We start from the raw sequence: 10,930 nt of genomic DNA on the forward strand, positions 1-10,930 counted from the left end.
TGACCCTACCTATTGCTAACCCCTAAAACTTCAGTGACTTAGGATAGATTTACTTTTTTTTGCCCACCTTGACTGTCTAAGGAGCGTATTCCCAGTAGGTAGGTTGCCTCTCAACTATTTACTTAGAATTCCAGGATTCTTCCATCATGTAGATCTGCAATCTTTGATACATGGCTTACAAGGTCTTTATGCTTCTCTTCATCAAGCTAGAGAACGGAAGAGAGTGGAGGCAGAGGAAGGAGGACAAGGACATATGGAAGATTTTGATGGGTCAGGCAAGGAAATGGCATATACATCTCTTTTCACATTCTACTGTTGAGAACTTAATTGAATGTAACTGTAAGGGAGCTCGGAAAAGTAGTCTTCTTCTGTGTGCCCAGGAAGCTGGGAATCAGCCAGCTGTCTCTGCCAATACTGATGAAATGATATGTTCTCAGGAATAGTCAACTGATTTCTGTATTAAACTGAGTCAGGACAAAAACTCACTTCTTGATAGCCTTCAAATGCCAATGAATCTATGTAAACTTATAAATAAGGCATTTCTCATTCTTTTTGTGTACCCTCACAGTGCTGTAGGAGTTGGAGAAGGACCATTAGAAGTACAGATAATGATAACTTAATGAATCCATTATGTGATGGTTAAAATACTTTGTTGAAAGCTCTTTTCCATTTTATTTAATATGTCATATTTATAAAATAAATGTAATTTAGAATAAGGTAATTACTTTGTCTTTTAGTAATATTTCAGGACTTTGTGATTTTAAAACTTTAAAAACCCCTTAAACCATTTTTTTGAGACTTAATAGAAAATGACTCCTGATACTGTCTTTGCGGAAATGGAAAGCTCTTTGACACTTTCCCTTAAGTTTCTAAGATGTTCCTAATATGTTGGAGTTGCTGAGTCATTGCCCTGTTCTTCTTTTATTGAGTTCTAAACCAGTAAGACATAGATTGCCTTGAATCACCTAAGCCCTGGGTCAGCAGTCTTTCTAGCTCTTAAGAGTCCAGTGCACATCATTGTTAGAAGGAGTAGGGAGAAGAAAACAAGGGAAGAAAGAAGGGAACAGAAAGAAAATGCGTGTATGCAGTAGAGTTTCTTAAGTTGTTCCATGTTTAAGCTTTTATGCGCAAAGTATTGCTCTACAGCAGTCCTGTACTTTAGAAATATAACGTGAGGCATATATGTAATCAGTATATCCCAAATATCATTTCAACATTTAATCTTTATAAGAATTAGATATTATAAATTTTCTTTGTACTAAATCTTTGAAATCCACTACACCATATTATAATTACCTCATATCTCATTAAATTTTTTTTAAATGTTTATTTATTTTTGAGAGAGTGAGATACAGTGCAAGTGGGAGAAGGGCAGAGAGAGAGGGAGATCCAGAATCCGAAGCGGGGTCCTGGCTCTGAGGTGTCAACACAGAGCCTGATGCGGGGCTCAAACTCATAAGCCGTTAGATCATGACCTGAGCCGAAGTTGGATGCTTAACCAACTGAGCCACCCAGATACCCCCACAACTCATTTTAGATGTGGTTTTCATTGGAAATTATTTAGTCTTTGTAAAATAGACTTAATGTATTAGGATTCACATATGTACTATAGATACCCAAGTTGTTCCAAACATACTTAGAAAAGTTTCCAGTAGGTGAGACAATTCTCAGATTTTAATTTTAATTAGATTAAGAATTCAGTTTTTCAGTTGTACTAGCCATGTTTTAAGTACTCAATAGCCACATGTGGCTACTGGCTTCTTGGTCAACAGTTTAGCTCTAGAGTATAGACTCAGTTTGAACTGAAAGCTCTAGGAAAGCATGAACTTCTCCCTGGCATTGAAGAGTACTTAAATATTTGTGGTTTGAAGATATTATCAACCTATTTTAATGTTAGTGGAGTTAGAAAGTGAGGCATAATAAATAAATGAATTGAACAGCTGGAGCGAAGCCAGGCTTCTTTTTCAAAACTTAATTGCTCCTTAAATTAGCTTTCAGAGTGCAACTATTTAGACCAGAATGGTTACACTTTTTGGAGGATGCCTCTCTCCAGCCCAATGGCTATTAACTGGCCAAATGGCCTATTACTTGTCACAGGTAAACAGTTATGAGGGAAAATACTCAAGTGCCCTTTCTATAACCCACTAGTTAGGATTTGGGGAATATAAACCAAAGGAAAATGTAGTCGAAACAATTAAGGTTGAAAGTATGGAAAATAATCCTACATCCCATTCCATGTTACTCTGCAGAGGAAAATAGGTTCTTGTTATAGAGGCATGCACCTCTAATTTACCAAAAAACAAAACAAAACAAAACAAAAAACCACAAAAACAAAACCAAAATCCCACAAAACCCTAACCTGGAAAATGTTCCTCAGTGTTAGAAAAGGACTTTTTATATTCTTTGATAGTGGGAATATTATACTCTAATAGGCATATGTTTTGTCCACTAATTACCCAAATTGTACTAGTTCAGTGTTCTGAAGATGGTTTCCTTTCACAAAGCCTTCCTTGATTACCATAGTTGAGTTGCTTCCTTCTTTCCTTCAAGTCCTTTCTCATGAAAATAAAATATTTTTATCATCTAAATACATATCTACAGTGCTGTGAATTGTTTCCATTGGATAAGTTTTGTCATGTCTAGCACAGCCAAGTCAGTGTTCTCATAAGTGGCAGTTGCTCAGTATTTACTTGAATACACAGAAAAAGAGAACAATCCTGAAATCGTGGCTGATGAGCTTCTTAAGAACCTCTGACTATGGCCATGCTTTGTGTTGAGATTGCCTGACTGCATTCTGCTGTACTTGACTGATGGCAGAAACTCAGCTGAGCTGCCAGGTATTGGAGTAGTGAATTAAACCAGCCAAAATGAAAGTGACAGTCAAGCTTTTAGTCACTTATTGCAGTTAAATAAATAGGAGTCTAAACCAGAGAAAAGACTTCCCAGCTCCACTTCTCCCTATGGAATGGCCTACAGAGTGAGGATCAGATGCATCAGCATGGATATTGGGTGGTGTTGAGTGAGCCACAAACAAAAGCCTTCTGCAGATTTATGGACTGTTGGAGGAAGGAGGAAGAAGGGCTAGGAGTGAAAAAGTATTCAGTCAGAATGAAGGAGTTTGCCTTACAGTTTTCCCATATAGGGAGACCTGCAAATGGAGTCACCTGGGCCAGAGTCCTTTATTGCAACAGCTTTCAGAGATTACAGTGTACTGGTTGTACCCCAAACTGGATGTGGGGAGGACAGCTTTCTCCTGTGAGGCCTGCCAGGTAAATCCTGTGTAATTGCCTGTGGCTGGTCCTGAAATGTCATACAGGTTTTTTTGGCTAGAAGCTGTACTCCTCAAATGGAAAATCACTTCTAAAGATTTTAAACTATTTTCATCTATTGCAGGATGTACATGTTCTTACTTTTTAGTATCAGGATGCATTTTACAGTTGATGCCAGCCAGGTAATAGTTGTGATCTAATTGTGTGAAACCTTCCATTGACACCTTTGAATAAAATCAAAAGTATCTTTTCCCCATTGTGTATTCTTGCCTGCTGTGTTATAGATGAATTGATCATGTAAGTGTGGGTTTATTTCTGGGCTCTCTGTCCCATTCCATTGACCTATGTCTCTGTTTTTGTGCCAGTACAATCCTGTTTTGATTATTACAGCTTTGTAGTATATCTTGAAATATGGGATTGTGATACCTTCAGTTTTGTCCTTCTTTCTCAAGATTGCTTGGGTTTTTCAGGATCTTTCGTTATTCCACACAAATTTCAGTATTATTTGTTTTAGTTCCATGAAAAGAGCTATTGGTGTTTTGACAGGGCATTGAATCCGTAGATTGCTCTGGGTAGTATAGACAGTTTAGTGGTTGTAAGCCTTCCAGTCTATGAGCATGGAGTATTTCTCCATTAGTTTGTGTCTTCTTGAGTTTCTTTCATCAGTGTTTTTTAATTTTCAAAGTACAGGTCTTTCACCTCCTTGATTAAGTTTGTTCCTAGGTATTTCATTCTTTTTGGTGCAATTGTAAATGGGATTGTTTGATGAGATGTAGTATCCGTTTACATCATTTTATCCTCATAAACTACCTTTATAGGTCTTGAATTGGGCACCTTATGTCTCCATTTTAGACCTTTTTAATATGTTCTGATCAGTTAGACTGAGGTATAGGGTATAGAATAGGAAGGGAATATAATGGAACATTCTCAAAGAGGCTAATGTCTAATTAATCTTTAGTGGTTATTACCCCATATTTTATTATGAGAGCTTCCCATTACTAAATAAGTTATTTCTCAGCCCCCTGACAGGACTAAGTATTCTGTTATATTTTTCTGACCAAAGGCCCCTATCCTGTTAAGATCAACATAGTATAAAAACACTTGTCAAATCTCTGTCCTTTGTTTGATTTTTTTAATTTTTATTTATTTATTTTTTACTCTCTCATGTTTATCTTTTCTAGGGATTTTTTAAGCCTCTAACTCTGCCAACCCTTTCTGGATATGACTTGAAATCTTGCTTTGTAGTTTTGGAAAATGAGACATGACTGAAAATGAAACTTAACCCATTTGGCTATTTCATGATCCTGAGGGAGATGTGAAGAGACTATACATGTGAAAAGGACATTTTGCTGTACTCTTTGTCAGGATTGCTGTTTCATAAGCTTTGCCAGGGCAGAATAAATGAATTAAAGCACGGAATGTTTTCATGGGCTTTTGTAGGATCATCTGGATCCATTTCCTAAAATAGGACTGCTAAGCCTGTTCCAGGATAAGGTCTGGGGATGATTCTGATGATACCACAGTGGTGTTCCTCTTGACTATAGTTTGTCTTCAGTGCAATTTGGAAACCAAATCCAAATGGTACATAGAAGCAGGAAACCAAAGAATCCTGAGGGACCACATGAAGAACATGGTGAGCCAGGACCCTTCTGTAACAGGGAGATCAAATCCTGGGACAATGGCCTCAACAGCCTCACCTGCCATGTCCTGAACCAGAGTCATTGGAATCCCACTGGAACAAAATGGACTTTGTCTTCCTTCATTTTTGTTACCCCACTTTACTTTTCCCATATATTTCTCCCTTCTAGCACTCACCTTAGCCCTGGGTTATTCTGATAAACACCCTTGCTTAAGAACCACTGGTTATACTTACTTTATAAAGAAATATCACATATAGATAGATGTATATTAATAACTTTACTGTTTTCTCTCTTGAAATCTGTTCGAATTATCACTGCATAATAAATTACCTCCAAACTAAGTGATAAAACCATATTATTTCACCGTTTCTGTTGGTTAGGTTTCTGCATGTAGCTTAGCTAAGTCCTCTGTTTCTGGGTCTTTAACAAAGCTGCTGTCAAGGTGTTACCTGGGATGTAGTCATCTCAGGGCTGGATTGGGCAAAGATGTGCTACAAAGCTCACTCAAATTTTTCACAAGATTTAGTTCATATCAGGTTGTTGGACTGAAGACCTCAGTTTCTTACAGCCTATTGATCAAAGGCTGTCCTGTGAGTTCCTTGCCATGTATGGCTCTCTTTAGCACAGTTCACAACATGTCTGCTAGCTTTGTCAGGGCAAGTGAGAGGGCAAAAGAGTATGAGAAAGACAGAAGTTAAAGTTTATTTATTTATCAAATATATTTTATCTTTTTTTTTTTTAATTTTTTTTTAATTTATTTTTTTATTTTTTCATTTTTTTTTAGGGACAGAGAGAGACAGAGCATGAACGGGGGAGGGGCAGAGAGAGAGGGAGACACAGAATCGGAAACAGGCTCCAGGCTCTGAGCCATCAGCCCAGAGCCCGACGCAGGCCTCGAACTCACGGACCGCGAGATCGTGACCTGGCTGAAGTCGGGCGCTTAACGACTGCGCCACCCAGGCGCCCCTTTATCTTATTTTTTAATATGAAATTTATTGTCAAATTGGTTTCCATACGACACCCAGTGCTCATCCCAACAGGAGCCGTCCTCAATGCCCATTACCCACTTTCCCCTCCCTCCCTCCCCCCATCAACCCTCAGTTTATTCTCAGTTTTTTTTTTTTTAATATATGAAATTTATTGTCAATTTGGTTCCCATACAACACCCAGTGCTCATCCCAAAAGGTGCCCTCCTCAATACCCATCACCCACCCTCTCCTCCCTCCCACCCCCCATCAACCCTCAGTTCTCAGTTTTTAACAGTCTCTTATGCTTTCGCTCTCTCCCACTCTAACCTCTTTTTTTTTTTTCTTTTTTCCTCCCCCTCCCCTATGGGTTCCTGTGAAGTTTCTCAGGACCCACATAAGAGTGAAACCATATGGTATCTGTCTTTCTCTGTATGGCTTATTTCACTTAGCACCACACTCTCCAGTTCCATCCACGTTGCTACAAAAGGCCATATTTCATTTTTTCTCATTGCCACGTAGTATTCTATTGTGTATATAAACCACAATTTATCCATTCATCAGTTGATGGACATTTAGGCTCTTTCCATAATTTGGCTATTGTTGAGAGTGCTGCTATGAACATTGGGGTACAAGTGCCCCTATGCATCAGTACTCCTGTATCCCTTGGATAAATTCCTGGCAGTGCTATTGCTGGGCCATAGGGTAGGTCTATTTTTAATTTTCTGAGGAACCTCCACACTGCTTTCCAGAGAGGCTGCACCAATTTGCATTCCCACCAACAGTGCAAGAGGGTTCCCGTTTCTCCACATCCTGTCCAGTATAGTCTCCTGATTTGTTCATTTTGGCCACTCTGACTGGCGTGAGGTGATATCTGAGTGTGGTTTTGATTTGTATTTCCCTGATAAGGAGCGATGCTAAACATCTTTTCATGTGCCTGTTGGCCATCCGGATGTCTTCTCTAGAGAAGTGTCTATTCATGTTTTCTGCCCATTTCTTCACTGGGTTATTTGTTTTTCGGGTGTGGAGTTTGGTGAGCTCTTTATAGATTTTAGATACTAGCCCTTTGTCCGATATGTCATTTGCAAATATCTTTTCCCATTCCGTTGGTTGCCTTTTAGTTTTGTTGGTTGTTTCCTTTGCTGTGCAGAAGCTCTTTATCTTCATAAGGTCCCAGTAATTCACTTTTGCTTTTAATTCCCTTGCCTTTGGGGATGTGTCAAGTAAGAGATTGCTACGGCTGAGGTCAGAGAGGTCTCTTCCTGCTTTCTCCTCTAAGGTTTTGATGGTTTCCTGTCTCACATTCAGGTCCTTTATCCATTTTGAGTTTATTTTTGTGAATGGTGTGAGAAAGTGGTCTAGTTTCAACCTTCTGCATGTTGCTGTCCAGTTCTCCCAGCACCATTTGTTAAAGAGGCTGTCTTTTTTCCATTGGATGTTCTTTCCTGCTTTGTCAAAGATGAGTTGGCCATACGTTTGTGGGTCTAGTTCTGGGGTTTCTATTCTATTCCATTGGTCTATGTGTCTGTTTTTGTGCCAATACCATGCTGTCTTGATGATGACAGCTTTGTAGTAGAGGCTAAAGTCTGGGATTGTGATGCCTCCTGCTTTGGTCTTCTTCTTCAAAATTCCTTTGGCTATTCGGGGCCTTTTGTGGTTCCATATGAATTTTAGGATTGCGTGTTCTAGTTTCGAGAAGAATGCTGGTGCAATTTTGACTGGGATTACATTGAATGTGTAGATAGCTTTGGGTAGTATTGACATTTGACAATATTTATTTTTCCAATCCATGAGCAGGGAATGTATTTCCATTTCTTTATATCTTCTTCAATTTCCTTCATAATCTTTGTATAGTTTTCAGCATACAGATCCTTTACATCTTTGGTTAGATTTATTCCTAGGTATTTTAAGCTTCTTGGTGCAATTGTGAATGGGATCAGTTTCTTTATTTGTCTTTCTGTTGCTTCATTGTTAGTGTATAAGAATGCAACTGATTTCTGTACATTGATTTTGTATCCTGCAACTTTGCTGAATTCATGTATCAATTCTAGCAGACTTTTGGTGGAGTCTATCGGATTTTCCATGTATAATATATCATCTGCAAAAAGCGAAAGCTTGACTTCATCTTTGCCAATTTTGATGCCTTTGATTTCCTTTTGTTGTCTGATTGCTGATGCTAGAACTTCCAGCACTATGTTAAACAACAGCGGTGAGAGTGGGCATCCCTGTCGTGTTCCTGATCTCAGGGAAAAAGCTCTCAGTTTTTCCCCGTTGAGGATGATGTTAGCTGTGGGCTTTTCATAAATGGCTTTTATGATGTTTAAGTATGTTCCTTCTATCCCGACTTTCTCAAGGGTTTTTATTAAGAAAGGGTGCTGGATTTTGTCAAAGGCCTTTTCTGCATCGATTGACAGGATCATATGGTTCTTCTCTTTTTTTTTTTGTTAATGTGATGTATCACGTTGATTGATTTGCGAATGTTGAACCATCCCGGGAATGAATCCCACTTGATCATGGTGAATAATTCTTTTTATATGCTGTTGAATTTGATTTGCTAGTATCTTATTGAGAATTTTTGCATCCATATTCATCAGGGATATTGGCCGGTAGTTCTCTTTGTTTACTGGGTCTCTGTCTGGTTTAGGAATCAAAGTAATACTGGCTTCATAGAATGAGTCTGGAAGTTTTCCTTCCCTTTCTATTTCTTGGAATAGCTTGAGAAGGATAGGTATTATCTCTGCTTTAAACGTCTGGTAGAACTCCCCTGGGAAGCCATCTGGTCCTGGACTCTTATTTGTTGGGAGATTTTTGATAACTGATTCAATTTCTTCGCTGGTTATGGGTCTGTTCAAGCTTTCTATTTCCTTCTGATTGAGTTTTGGAAGAGTGTGGGTGTTTAGGATTTTGTCCATTTCTTCCAGATTGTCCAGTTTGTTCGCATATAGTTTTTCATAGTATTCCCTGATAATTGCTTGTATCTCTGAGGGATTGGTTGTAATAATTCCATTTTCATTCATGATTTTATCTATTTGGGTCATCTCCCTTTTCTTTTTGAGAAGCCTGGCTAGAGGTTTGTCAATTGTGTTTATTTTTTCAAAAAACCAACTCTTGGTTTCGTTGATCTGCTCTACAGTTTTTTTAGATTCTATATTGTTTATTTCTGCTCTAATCTTTATTATTTCTCTTCTTCTGTTGGGTTTAGGCTGTCTATGCTGTTCTGCTTCTATTTCCTTTAGGTGTGCTGTTAGATTTTGTATTTGGGATTTTTCTTGTTTCTTGAGATAGGCCTGGATTGCAATGTATTTTCCTCTCAGGACTGCCTTCGCTGTATCCCAAAGCATTTGGATTGTTGTATTTTCATTTTCATTTGTTTCCATATATTTTTTAATTTCTTCTCTAATTGCCTGGTTGACCCACTCATTCGTTAGTAGGGTGTTCTTTAACCTCCATGGTTTTGGAGGTTTTCCAGACTTTTTCCTGTGGTTGATTTCAAGCTTCATAGCATTGTGGTCTGAAAGTATGCATGGTATAATTTCAACTCTTGTATACTTATGAAGGGCTGTTTTGTGACCCAGTATATGATATCTTGGAGAATGTTCCATGTGCACTCGAGAAGAAAGTATATTCTGCTGCTTTGGGATGCAGAGTTCTAAATATATCTGTCAAGTCCATCTGGTCCAATGTATCATTCAGGGCCCTTGTTTCTTTATTGACCATGTGTCTAGATGATCTATCCATTTCTGTAAGTAGAGTGTTAAAGTCCCCTGCAATTACCACATTCTTATCAATAAGGTTGCTTATGTTTATGAGTAATTGTTTTATATATTTGGGGGCTCCGGTATTCGACGCATAGACATTTATAATTGTTAGCTCTTCCTGATGGATAGACCCTATAACTATTATATAATGCCCTTCTTCATCTCTTGTTACAGCCTTTAATTTAAAGTCTAGTTTTTCTGATATAAGTATGGCTACTCCAGCTTTCTTTTGGCTTCCAGTAGCATGATAAATAGTTCTCCATCCCCTCACTCTCAATCTAAAGGTGTCCTCAGGTCTAAAATGAGTCTCTTGTAGACAGCAAATAGATGGGTCTTGTTTTTTTATCCATTCTGATACCCTATGTCTTTTGGTTGGCGCATTTAATCCATTTACATTCAGTGTTATTATAGAAAGATACGGGTTTAGAGTCATTGTGATGTCTTTATGTTTTATGCTTGTAGTGATGTCTCTTGTACTTTGTCTCACAGGATCCCCCTTAGGATCTCTTGTAGGGCTGGTTTAGTGGTGACAAATTCCTTCAGTTTTTGTTTGTTTGGGAAACCTTTATCTCTCCTTCTATTCTAAATGACAGACTTGCTGGATAAAGGATTCTCGGCTGCATATTTTTTCTGTCTAGCACACTGAAAATCTCGTGCCAATTCTTTCTGGCCTGCCAGGTTTCAAAAGAGAGATCAGTCACGAGTCTTATAGGTCTCCCTTTATATGTGAGGGCACGTTTATCCCTTGCTGCTTTCAGAATTTTCTCTTTATCCTTGTATTTTGCCATTTTCACTATGATGTGTTGTGCAGAAGATCGATTCAAGTTACGTCTGAAGGGAGTTCTCTGTGCCTCTTGGATTTCAATGCCTTTTTCCTTCCCCAGTTCAGGGAAGTTCTCAGCTATAATTTCTTCAAGTATCCCTTCAGCACCTTTCCCTCTCTCTTCCTCCTCTGGGATACCAATTATGCGTATATTATTTCTTTTTAGTGTATCACTTAGTTCTCTAATTTTCCCCTCATACTCCTGGATTTTTTTTAACTCTCTTTTTCTCAGCTTCCTCTTTTCCATAACTTTATCTTCTAGTTCACCTATTCTCTCCTCTGCCTCTTCAATCCGAGCCGTGGTGGTTTCCATTTTGTTTTGCATTTCGTTTAAAGCATTTTTCAGCTCCTCGTGACTGTTCCTTAGTCCCTTGATCTCTGTAGCAAGAGATTCTCTGCTGTCCTCTATACTGTTTTCAAGCCCAGCGATTAATTTTATGACTATTATTCTACATTCACTTTCTGTTATATTATT

Source organism: Prionailurus viverrinus, chromosome A1, assembly GCF_022837055.1.
Source record: "Prionailurus viverrinus isolate Anna chromosome A1, UM_Priviv_1.0, whole genome shotgun sequence".
In the NCBI taxonomy this organism is placed as follows: Eukaryota; Metazoa; Chordata; class Mammalia; order Carnivora; family Felidae; genus Prionailurus; species Prionailurus viverrinus.